Below are 13,344 nucleotides of genomic sequence, written 5' to 3'. Positions count from 1 at the left end.
TAAAGGCGTGCCAGCGACTCTCTCTGACTGCAAGCACCCGGGTCCCCAGTAAAGTTCAAATCGCGCGCTTGGCAGTTCCACGATCTGCCCTAACGCACAGGAAAGCTCCGTTCGTAGAACGGCATATTAAGGGTTCTTTTCTGCAGGTTGTCAGGCCGTGCGTGGGGATCACTCACTCCGAGGAAATCGACAATACGTGTCGCTGTTCAAACGTGTTACTCCCAGAAACATAAATTATTTCTCTGTTGCCTGCAAAATAGCGGCCGAATGGTTCAGGAGGTCTCGGGTTCGAATATTGTCCCACGTATCGGCTATCCTGAGATCCTTCGCAGTTTTCCTCAGTCCCCACTGTCAATGATCTGATATTGACCACGCACGTGGAATGGACGCGCATATGCGCTTTTGAATACGGATTATGTTTGTAGACAGAGTTACGTCAGAGCAAAGCCAGGGTGCAGTGCCTTCGAGTACTCCGTCAATACATCTTTGGTACAAATGTCAGCCGTCGACCTGGTGGTTAACGCGTATGCAAAGGCACAATTTTTAGCAATATTAAAAAAACTGCATCTTAATTCACCTCAGTTCTCTGTTCTGCTCGACACAAAAAACTTTAACATTAATTACTCTATACATTGTAGGTGATGGCATCCCTTCTTCATCTCACAGGGAGAGACATATTTTACGTTCTTAAAAAGGAAATTCAACATGGACCTTGTATGCCGCGTTTGTCGCAACTTTTATGGATAGCGCTTATACCCCCCCCAAAAAAAATCAAAGATTGTCACTTATGCATCAAACTCACCGTCGTCACGTGATCTCGGTCCATCACAGTGCAGCTACGTTCACAAGATCTGCAACAAAGAACGAGAAAACTGGTGAGGCGATTGAAAACTAAAATACAACATTAATTCTGACGTGCTCGTTGTAGATCTAATTTTAAATTTTTTGCAATAAATTTAGAGTTAGAAGACAGAAATCTTCATAAGATATTGTAGGTGCGTCATATTGTGATTTTATTTAAAAATAGTATTAAAATATATTAAAATTGTCCGTCAATCACAATAAAGTAATATTACTTTATTGTGATTGACGGACAATTTTAATATATTTTAATACTATTTTTAGAAATCTTCATACTCACCGCTGTGAAAACCTCAAATCTTACAATTTAGAGTTAGATTACCATTTTTTCGCTTTATTAAACCCGCAAACATAACGCGAGTCTTCAGTGCCTTCGAAGAAAAAATATCTTCCGTGTCCTGATTTTCTTAATCCTGGCACAGGCGGCAAACGCACCAAAACAACGGAAGAATTTAGAGGAAAAATTTGTCGTTTGTTTGTGAAAAGGATTTATTTCATGGCTCCAAGTCCAACACTGCCTTCACTCCAGCCCCTAGAAATCTTGCCGTTCCAAACAATCGACGAGGCTCTGCAGACCAGGCGAACGGCAAATGCCTGGCGTTTCTCCGCACGAGACAGTAAAAGTCCGGGAAATGAACAGCGAGCCAGTAACGAGGAACTCTGCTGGGGCGGTAAACAGCGGATAAACTGTCTATAAAGGACGTGTGGGGGGAGGGAGGGGGGGGGAACACCAAAATGCGTTCACCTGCGATGTTTACCAGGAGCCATAAAGAAAGGTTTTACGGAATTTAAAAACGCCTCCGACCCAAAGAACGAACGACGGACGATCAGCTCGCTGCTTCCAGGAACGGGTGGCTTCTGTGACGTGAATCTGAGCTTGTAACAGTGTCTGGATTGGGAGGGACGCGGGTCGGCAGAGGGCTTTTGTGAGCACGGCGATGAGCCTTCGGGTTCCACATTATTCGGGTGGATTCATCAACTAGAGGAGCAACCAGCAGCTTCTCGAGGACTCTGCTACACGCAGTCAGTTCTACTTTATTCCTTCCGAAGCAGGACTGCTTTATGGACTGCGGCCCTCATGAGCGGAGAGGGGCCCTCCCCATCCAGCGTTCACTGGGTCGGAATGTCATCAACACATGCCTCGCATTCTGGAGGACCGGCATTCGATTCCTGAGGTCTGATATTCAGAGAATCCGAACTATACACCGACTACGTGTGTATATCAGATGCCCTACGATGGGTCTAATTAGGTGCTTCGAATAGTGAAGTGGCATGTCAGCACAGGGCCAATTCTCATCCGCCACTGACCTGTCGCTGTAAACTGAAGTAACGTGAGGATCATTCGTTGAGTAAATCAGCGTCATTTGGTTGCCATATCAACCAGAACGCACAGCAAATCCCGTTTCTTAACACCCAACAGACCGCTTATAACCGAGGGCCTCTTAACTGCGAGGTCTTGGACAAAGTTTTTGCCCGCGAAAAAACTGAGATGCGGTCGAAACGAGTCGGACCGCACCTCATTTCGGCCGACAAACTAACAAAATCGCTGGACGCACGCGGCTAGAACAGAAACCAAACAACGTCGTCTTTAGTCGGACAGCCATTTTCTTAGCTTTTAGCAATAGCTCCGAAAAGGTTTATAATCGGGCCCCATGTAGAGATTTTCAACTCAAAATATTGTAATTAAATCCTTCGAAGGCTTGAAAACGTTTCCGGGGACATTCCGCGCGCTCGCAATCAGACACCAGACACGTGCGCGCGTATCAAGAAACAATCTGCGTTTAAAATACGACACGAGACGGCAAGATGGACTCTCAACTGAGTGGCACAAAGCATTTCCCGAATTTAATCTGCTAAAAATTGGAGTTTAAATAATTAAAAACCTCATTAATACAGCAGATCCTCACCTGCACGGAGCGTAGACGGAAAAGTACAAGACCTGAAGTATTTTAAGTACATCTTAATTATTTTGTGTCCAGATTATTCAAAAAAAAACATGCGCAGATTATGTCAAAAAAGAGACAATTCTGGCGCAGGCTTCGAACAATCTGGGCTGCAAAGTGAGCAAATGTCTACTTTGCTCTGTTCATCGCCAGTGAGATTTAACAGGTTATGACGGCGGAAATAAAGGACGACTGCAACTGCCTCGGAAAGGGGTACTGTCATATATATTACAGCAGAAAATTCTTTATGCAGCTTTTATAACTCGCTGGGAAAAAAAATCTACGTACGTACAGTCGAAATATTTAAACGAACAAGTACACCGGAAAACTAAAATTACGCCTACATGAAGAATCAGTCACACGAGGAGAGTGTAGATGTCACCACCTGTCATAACTGAACTGAGCTGACATCTACCTTCACAGCGACTAAAAATGGAACTGTTACGCTTTTACAGTGACGTTGCCTCGGGATATTCCACCTTAGAGAGACATCTTGAGCCTGAAACTGTAAACATCCAACCTGTGACGTCAGAACAGTAATTTAAAAAGACAGGGGGGAAAGGAGAGTGTTTTCATCGAAGATCTACTTTCAAGAAAACACGAAATAATTTAGTGTTCAGTTTTACACTGCGCAATTTCTGATAGCAATTCTACCCTTTACCATTCATGGAATCGTTCGCCCCTAAGTAACGTCTGCATTTGACACAGCGTAGTTAAATAAACTAGATTGAGATGGGCGCATCGATAGATCGACGGTGAACTGGGGAGAGTTGGACAGGAAGCGGTATGTCTGTTCCAAGGTAATAAATATTTCCACGTTCGGTTGGAAGGACTGAGGAAAACTGCAAAAATCAGTCAGGACAGCTTGTGCTCCGTCCGAGATTCAAACCGGGCGGGCACAAGACAAGCTGAGAGGGCCTTCGCTTGCGAGACCGCACTATCGTCGCTCTGGAAGGTTCCTTTGTCGCAGTGCGTGTCATTACATCAGGCAGCCATTGAAATCAGTTTGACTGTCGCTTGTATTGTCTGTCCGTCCGTCCTATTTCAATCTACACTTACTTGCCTTCGCGATAAGACGCAGAGAATATTCTGAGGAATGGCAGGGCTCCTGCAGACAAATACCGGATGCGGATTTCAATGGGGAGAGTAACTTTGCGACAGAGCCTTCGAGCGCAATTAATTCTTAAACACGCACTACCAGAACCAGAGATTGTGGCGTAACAGAACGCTGCATGCACGAAACGTCTGCAGTCTTTGCTGAATGTAATTAGGGTGACAGTAAGAGATGAGAGGCGCCAGGTGTGTAGCACGCATGGAAGAGACTGGCGAAAAGCATACGAAATTGTAGTCGGAAAATCAATTAGTAGACCTGAGAATCGATGGCAGGGCAATACTAAAATGGATCCTAGACAAAGCGTGACGGTATTGACTGAACGCGTCCAGTTTAGGATATGGACCAGTGGCGGGCTTTTGTGAACACGGATATGAATCTTGGGTGTCACAAAGCTGAAGATTTATTGACCTGGTTAGAGATTATCAGTTTTTAAAGATGAACTCATGTCACGGAGTTCGTCGGAGGCGAACATTTTGAAGATTAACTGGCGAATCGCCCTAGTTATGTCCAAAACATCGTTACTGTGACCCTGTTCGGAACAGACGCAAGACTCATGTAGCATCTGTGGACATTATTTAAGTGTTAAATTTCTGAAGGGAACACGGCAATTGAAAATGCTATGGCAGTAAGAAACAAGACCCAAGCCACGAGGGCGCAACCATTAATCCAGCCATCTCGCATTTGCGTCTTGGCGCACGCAGACTGCGACAGAACACGTGTTCCAAAACTGCCGTCGAACTTCCACACTCCAGAATTTACCCAATCGTTTTAATCAGGAAGCAAATTATCTTACCTTCAGACTTGCAGTACGCAATCTTCCGGAGAGCAACGCAAAACCAGAACCACGATTTACTGCTTAAATAAACGAACTTGTTACTGTACCTAGTCCCTGCTGGGACTTCCCGTTCTCATTTCGCACGGAGGTGTTCTTTTGTTTCAGCTGTGTAGTCCCCTCAGGAGCCAACACAACAAATTACAGGAAACACGCGAACAAGCTCTCCTCCCAGTACACTAGAGACCTCTGTCAGCAATCGCTGTGATCAGAGCCTCAAATTATTTTGGCGTGTTCCAAGTGTCAGCAATTCTAAATATTTCTCGGAAACAATGGGGAGTATTTTCGGAACAGTGGCGCCGATCTTTGGCCTCCAAGCTCAAATCAGCACGCAGGGCTCATAAAAACCGTTCTATTTTCTGTGTACGGACAGACTGACTAGGGGGCTCCCCCCCCCTTTACCACTGCCTTTAAATTCCACCGACGTCGCTGCTTGAATATTACTAGAACTTAAATAAATTAACACGAGGCTGTGATCGTTGGAATATGAGTCGACCGCACGCACGCACGCACAACAAACACCTAAGACCAGCATTACATTCCTTCAGACAGTCACTACCAAATAATAATTTGAATAAAAACCTACAGTAACTTACATTACGTGCGCGGTCGACATAAATTACACGTACTCACACACGTGTGTACACACGTGTCATGTGCGAACATGAATGCACATAAACAAAAATGTCTGCATCTAGACACACAAAACGAAACTCACTCTCGTTCATAAATTCACACAGACGTAAGCGTGACTTGTGTTCTAGGCTTTTCCTCCCACAAGAGACATTTCGAGTAGCCGACGACAAATGAAGCAAGAACCGCGAACTGCCGTTTCGGTTGGATTTTCAGTGGCACGCCAACCACTAACAACGCCCATTTTATAAACTGGGGGGTTTAGGGGCAGACGTTATATACGTTATATAAAGAGTACACCCGGCATGAACAATTACGTCACTAAATCATGTGGTCTAATTCGTGTTTTTAAGCAAACTGAAAATTATGTCCCTAAAATTCTCTTAACGATGCCCATTTTTTTATAACCGTCGGGTAAAATGAGGACGACGAATGTCCACAGAGCGAACTCGTCAGTTATTACTACCGACTGGCTGAATTAATGAACATCATGGGACGCCATGTTAGTACTCGTGATGAACCGAGTTTACCCTAGCAGTGAGTGGCGTGTCGCACTTTCGCTCTAAATTATCGTTCGTTCCTTCGAGCTTAAAAAGCATCACGCGTTATCGTGAACGGGAAAGCAACGGCTAGGATCATCCGCTTCGTAATCGGAAGGCCCCGGGTTCAGATATCGCCAATCAGGACAGAGGTTTTCGTAGTTTTCCTCGAGGCAGGTGCCTGGATAGTACCTTAAATGAAGCCATGACCGATTCCTTCCTTGTCCTTTCCAATTAATTCTTTATTTAATCATCGCAGCGTCGTACGATATGTAATCTGAGCTACGTAAACTACGAACAAACAAATGTGTTTTGTTTCAAAAGGCAACTGCGTGGCGGAAAAATACAGAGAAGCAGGAATCGAAGAGCAGCCCAGAAGAATTTGAACACCCCTTCGATGTCATGGACTTACCTCAGTGGCAGAAGACTTGAGCGTCACAAAACTGTTCGAGACACGCGAAGAAAGTGTCCTGGAACCAAACTGGGCTCGGCCACACAATGCAACTGTCAACTGGCAATCGAGCGCGCAAACTGGTTCCTCACATTCTGGCAAAACGCCCCCGTGTACAAGAGACAATGACCCACAAAGTCGGCTAAGACCTAACTACGGCTTCCTACTCGGAAGGTTACGAGTTCAAACCTCGGCCAGGAGAAAGTACCTACTCTGGTTAATGTTTTTTCCCTGGTGTTCCTCAGTCTCCCAGTCAAATATAGGGACGGACACCTAATGTCTTAAAATAGACGACGACGTCTTCAACCCACGTCCCTTCCAATTCGCAAATCACGGAATACAGTTGGAAAGTAGTCGCTAAATAAAATAATGACTGACCAAACCCTGACATCCGTGTGCATGCACAACAAAAAGTCGGACAAGGAGACCGGCAATTTACAAAGACAGCGGCAGAGGGCATCACAGTCGAACTGCGGGGGAATGCGCTTTTCCAGCCAGCGAATTCCAGCACGCAGAATCACGACAGAGAGAAATGATCCTTCGCATCTGAAAGCGAAGTCCGGCTTCACGAGCTAAACGGAGTGGCCATGGGACACACGACTGAGTCGAGAGTCGCACGCCGCTCATACTCCTTGTCTACGAAAAGCGATAAACATACAATTTTATAAGCAATGAATGTCCCAACTCATTCAAAAGCCCGCAATCCTGCATTATGCGGTTCGTAACATTCTTAGAATAAACACACGAAATTTCACTAAACATGATGAACAACTTGATATTTGTGACGGGCAAACGCTGTCTCATCTTCGAGGTTAAGAAACGAATATTAAAACTGAAAACAAAGGCCGACACTCCTTAAACGTGACGTGGGTTCGAGTCCCGCAAGGGATGATTTCTGTAAGACGGACGCTGACCAAAACTGGAATCTAACAGATTCACGACATGGCCCCGAAATATAATCTGACGCATATTTTTCCTGTAATACCAGACTTTTCGAACTCCTTTTTTTAATACTAGGCCCCCCCCCCCAGAAATTAGCTGTGAAATAAATAGTTAGCAGATTGTTCTCTGATTATCTTTGGCTCGGGCACATCCTCCACTCTTTAAAGGCGACGTGAATAATTTGTTATTTTCGTTGAAAATGCCTCGTTACATCTTCGCGATAATCCAGATCTCTAACCCCATCTGTTCCTCGTACGACGCCGTAAACTATGGATGCACACTCTATAATTAATACCGCTCTTTGGGGATTTACTTCTACGTCTTAGCACAAACCCGCCATTTGGCTCTCAGCTCGACTTACTTCCTAGCAGCTGATAAAATTTTCTTTGACGGGATTAAAATCTCCATAAGGAAGTGGTCTCGTCAAAAATGATTTCAGCGGGCACACGCTCCATCGCCTATCAGCGCACGAGGCAATGCGATGATCGTGCCAGGCAGTTCTTTGAACGAAAAAGTCGCGATAACAAAAATGCCGCCCCCCTCGATAGTGACGAATCTCCAGTCAGCATCAGAAACTCCTTGTAAGACAACAGAAAAATACTTCGGGCAATTTAAATATCGTGGCCCACCACTGATTGGACACTGAAGTTGGAAATGTCTCCTACCGGAGCGTCCAATTCGATTGGGAAACTTCCAGCGGCCACAGAAGTCTTTTGCTGTTCTTTACCTGCAAGTGGCGTGAATTCTTGAACTAATTCCTTCAACAAAAAAAACACAAATCTCGCGGATTTTTGATAATCCCATTGGTAACACTGTCGCCAGGTTCCTGAATGAAATAAAGACCCTCAACAAATAAATCCGCAGTTGATTGTTTTGTCTTAATTTTATTGAAAAAGTAGCTCTGTTAAGTGCCAAGTAAGAGGCTTCCTAGAACGTATTTGAACTGACCCCAAAAACAATAACAGAATCTGTGTTGTAGCCGTGAAAAAAGCAAAAGGTTACGTCGATTTCAAAACATGAACAAGTTACAATTATTCTCTAAATTAGCATAATAAATGAATGCCCTATTTTACCGGCCTGTACAGTTTTTCATAAGGCCAGGGTAAGCGCTGGAAGTACAGTCTACTCGTTCGGAAGTTGCGGATGATGCACGGAATTTAGCACCGTATACCCTACACTACAGCACTGTTCAAAATTATACCTCCGAAATTACTTAAAAAAATAATTATTTATTTTTCAGGCAAACTTTTAAAAGTAAGAAGGAAGAACGTGGAAGAGAATATAAGTCACTTAAATTCCAGTAAGCAGGTCTCGCACAAAAGACTTGCGTTGTGCATCAAAGCGATGTTCTACCTCCTCTCCCCTCTTTCTGACCACCGGAGACTGCAGCGAAGACACCCTGGACGATGCCAGTCACAGCTTCCGTCTACTGCAACTCCGTCACCTCGATCAACAGGCGAGGGAGGGGTCTGGTTGTGAATGCCAACGAGCAGAGCCGACCCAGAAAATTCTGCCTCGACAGAGGCGACGGCCCAGTCCCTCAAGTTGATTTACGCCTGGAAATGAACGCAGCTGACGGAGTTGGGATGCTATCACAGCAGGGAACAACAACGATAATGAACTAAGAATCAAAACCAGATTACCACTTCTAGATTAGCCCACTGCAATATTTGGGAAGACTCAGTCCACTAGAGGATTTGGAAGTTGGGTGAAAAATCCCTCCGATTTCAGTTGCATCAGCACAACACGATAATCTACTTACGCTTAACATAGCTCAAGATTAAGACATGTAATGCCTACAAAACATTTTTATGTATTCTAATTCAAGGCGTTGTTTGGAACAAAATAAATACTCAAGAAACATCACTAACTTTACTTAACTTCTGGTGGAAAAGGTTTCACGAAATCAGCTCATTTCTTCTGTAATCGATGAGTTTAAAAAAATCTGGCGGGGTATTGCCAACGTTCTTCGATCAAACGATGAAATTCCCCAAACACCGCGCGACGTCTCTTCACTTCTGAACAATTCTCTTCGTGATTGTGTATTAACTGGAAGCCACGACCTGCGAACTGTTCCAGCCGATGTCATTCACTAATGGACGCTTATCAATAAACACGCCTCATCGCTCATCGCTCATCAATGTGCACGTGGCCTGACGCTGATGCGAGGTTCAGACGTCAGAAACACGTATCTGAGCAGCTGACAGAATGTCACAGAATAACCAGCACACCCAAACCAACATTTGCGCGGGTAATGGTCACCCCTGATTAATATGTGGCTGGCAAAATTTTAAACATGCCTACGTTTATCGATTCTGAACTGTACTAATCAAATTCCTGACAGAGAAATATCAAACATAACCGAATGTCATGCCACATGTCACCGCATACCTTCGTCTCACACAACTAAACCACGCAGTGGCGTTTTTTACCGCCAAAAATTCTCGCTGCAGACGTTTCAGAACTGGTGCATTAACATAAAGTAAATGTAAGGTGATTCGTACAAGGAACACTTCAAGGTACGTGTGTTATCTGTTAAGTCAGACATCCGCCATGCTCGGAATTCCAATCTAGACGGGGAAATATGAACAGATGACTCTCCGTATCTTGTCCCGAGGTCTCAGGACACGGCTGACCCTCGCCGGTACAACTTGCTGCAAGATTGGTCCATGCCACTACTCTCAAGCCCAGCGAGTCACCCAAGATCCGAACCACAACAAACCTTTTGGTTGGTGAAACAGCGCGGAGATGAATCCCGAAGATCCCTGCCTGAGGTGAGGAGAGGGCGCTTACCGTACTCCTTGAATCCTGGCACCCAACAAGGCGTACAAAATGACAAAGCAACTAGGCACCGAAGTGATCTCTTAACAACACAAAAGTCGAACGCCTTTTCATAACGCAGAGGATGAGAAACTACTGAACCTTGCGACTCTGATCAGCTACTTCATCCGCTCCGATATTGATTCACTTTGGATAGAAAAATCTTCTACTGAATGTAAATACCCTAATCGACATTTTCTGAGAAATTACTTCATGGATTCGGATGAAATGTGGTGTTGCGGTTTCTATAATAAAAATCTGCCTCGCAAATCGAATTCTTGTGCGTACACGCATTTCAAAAAGATCGTATGCCACTTCTTAAAGAGAATTCGTAACACAAAGCTCAGAGTTAGGCCCGCAAGATGTGGACATCAAGACCAATTACGTAAACAAAGTATCCAATAACGAATTTTGGAAATGTCCGTTCCTTTTCTGTAAACAAGTAGTCATTAAAATGACGAAACATTCTACAGATAACAACCTTGAAATCATGCTTCAGGTTTCTTCAGAACAGCGCAGAAAATCTAGAAGACTGGTTTTATGACAGAAGTCAGACGAAACAAACTCAATATCTGATCCACATGGAACTTCGGTGGGATGCAACCAACAAACTGCGATCTTGTAAAGACAGAGCCTTCAGTGCTGTGGACGTCGGTTCGAGCCTCAAGGGGGACGTGGCATGGACTTGTAATTAACAGTACAACAGAGCCCTAGGTGGGCAGGTCCGATAACAGCGCTATCTGTTGAATCATCTTTGTGGCTGCACCATATGACGTTAATTACTTGGTGTAGTCAGAGCACAAAAAGCTGCCTAATCACAGTAATTAGCAATTGTTTGACTGCCGACCGACTGGTCTCTGTATCAAGGGACTGAAAAATTAAATTGGTTTCCAATTAAATAGTTCAAAAGGCTAGTTTATTAAATGTCAATCAGCAGAGGTTATTTTCAACTGGAAAGCTATTAGCGTATCTGATGTGCACTGTCACACAACGCAACGCGCCATTCACCAAATTCACCGCGTTACCAGAAATATGACGAAGTGGGTCTCAGTTATTCATTGACTTGAGATGCACAATTACAGGCTAACATTTATAAGATCGTCAGCTCGCCGTCTCTGTGCTTCGAAGGCCTCACGAAAGTTCAAAAAGCATGCGAAAGCACCGGCAACTTTTATGAATTCAGGTCACAACGGGGACAACCCCCTTATACTGATGATGTTTCATCAAACAGTTTCAGACCCATCCCGACCTCCAATGCCTTCATAAACACCCTCTCCTGACTAATCCCTTGGTCTCTATTTACGAACTATCTTCACTATAATCGTCATCCATAGTGGAATTCTTTCAAACCTCAAAGAAGGCGAATTTGGGCACCCTGTATCCTGTACCACTTCGTTTTCTACTTGTCAGCGATAAATAAATTAATTATGCGGTCGCCATGTTGTAGTGACGCCAGAACTAAACAGAATAATAGCATCATCATCATCATCATCATTCATTCATTCATTATTCATTATTCATTATAATATCGAAAACAATTGACAATGACCAGCATACGTACAAGAAATTCTTACCTGTGATATTTCTGTGCGACCTTGAACTGGAAATGTTTGTTCAAGAAATAGGAATCAACATTAACTGAACTCAAATTCGTCTCCTTAAATTCAAAATAATGAAGGAACTGCAACGTTCTTTCAAGCAACTGCGCCGCGTACGAAACTTCTGTCAGAAGCAAGATGGACGAATTGAGCAAGTGAGCCTCAGATTGAAAATTGGGTTCGCAATCAGTGGTACCAACACAGAAAGGTACTTCCTTTTCACTCAATACGAACTGAAAGGGCGCGTACTGCGGGGTAAAGACTTCCGGCAGTCAAGCTCATAAAAGCTACAGAGACCTCTTCCTAAGCACCACGCCACTGAGGGGTTAGGAGCGAACAGATGTGTCCACGCGTCTAGATGTTGGTGAGAGGTCAGACAGCTAATTAACCTTTTAGAGCACACAGTGGTAAATTATTATGTACCACTTACTTTAACGCTATGTAATTCTGCACATTGGCCATAAAGTGATTCTCGGATTAAACATGTTCCCTAATCTACATCAAAGAATGTGTCTTTGTGAGGGGACGAGCGATGTTCTCTCTAAGGTAGAACCGAATTTTTGTACAGAACAGCTATTCAGATGAACTACGCGCTTTAAAGAGTTAAATAACACGCAACTGTTCTGGAATGTCAATGAAGACGGCCACAAATAAGATTTCCCTACCAGGAATCTACTACTGATCGAGCAGTGTGTCGCTTTACCAACCTCGGCTCTTACGGCATTTGTAAATTGTGGAGTACACAGAAGACAAAAAGTAAAGAAAAGGATTCTTAATGTTTACTAAAATAAAATATGGTTGGCGGCGTGTCGTATTCAGAAAGACCGGAACTGATACGCAGGCTGGCCCGGAACAGGTGACAGTCGGCCACGGCTGCAGGAAGGTCTCAGGCCACGAGACTCGCGACCCCATCAAATGAAAGCTTTCGATCTCACGAGATTGATGTGCGGACGGATCGCAAAGGAGCAGTTTAAATTAAGTTAAAGCCGAACTGCGTCCGCCTTCCTCGACGCGCGGCAAATTACCCCCACGCACCGCGGGTCCAGCGTAAGAAAACAGATCGGAAGAAACTGGAAACAGAGCGGGAAAAATGAGAGTCAGGAAGAGGGCGCTCTTCCCTAATCTCGGCTCCTATTGGCTGACTGATTGCCTTGGAAACAGGAGCTTCATAGTGATCAAGCGGACAGTCAGTCTGCTTGAGGCGCAGGACACGACGAGGAAACGGGGGAGAGGTTCCATCCTCATCTCTCCTCTCGGTAAATGCAACTAAGCAGTTGGCAGCAGTGGAAACCAGAGACGAAGCTTCAACCACGTCGTCAAGTGTCCGCAGCGCTCCAGTGGCGAGCACTCGCACTTCAGTCGGAAGCCAGGGCACTTTGACTCGAGGGGGGAGGTGGGTTCGTGTTTTTCCTCAGTCCCTCCAGGGAAATATCGTGGCCATTACTGCGTTACAATCAACAAAGATCTCATCCCTAAAGATTCTTCAGGAGTCACTCGGCATCCCAGTTGCCTGAGTTTCTCGTCTCGTCTGCGCGTGCTACGGGCGACACCAATCTCGTCCTCCTTTATTTGAAGATGGTTCACAGAAATCGTCTCCTTCAGCCGAAATGT

The sequence above is a fragment of the Zootermopsis nevadensis genome, unplaced genomic scaffold, assembly GCF_977971745.1.
Source record: "Zootermopsis nevadensis isolate Lab colony 2312 unplaced genomic scaffold, Znev_1.0 Znev_ptg000061l, whole genome shotgun sequence".
Classification (NCBI taxonomy): domain Eukaryota; kingdom Metazoa; phylum Arthropoda; class Insecta; order Blattodea; family Termopsidae; genus Zootermopsis; species Zootermopsis nevadensis.
This window is presented reverse-complemented; position numbering follows the sequence as displayed.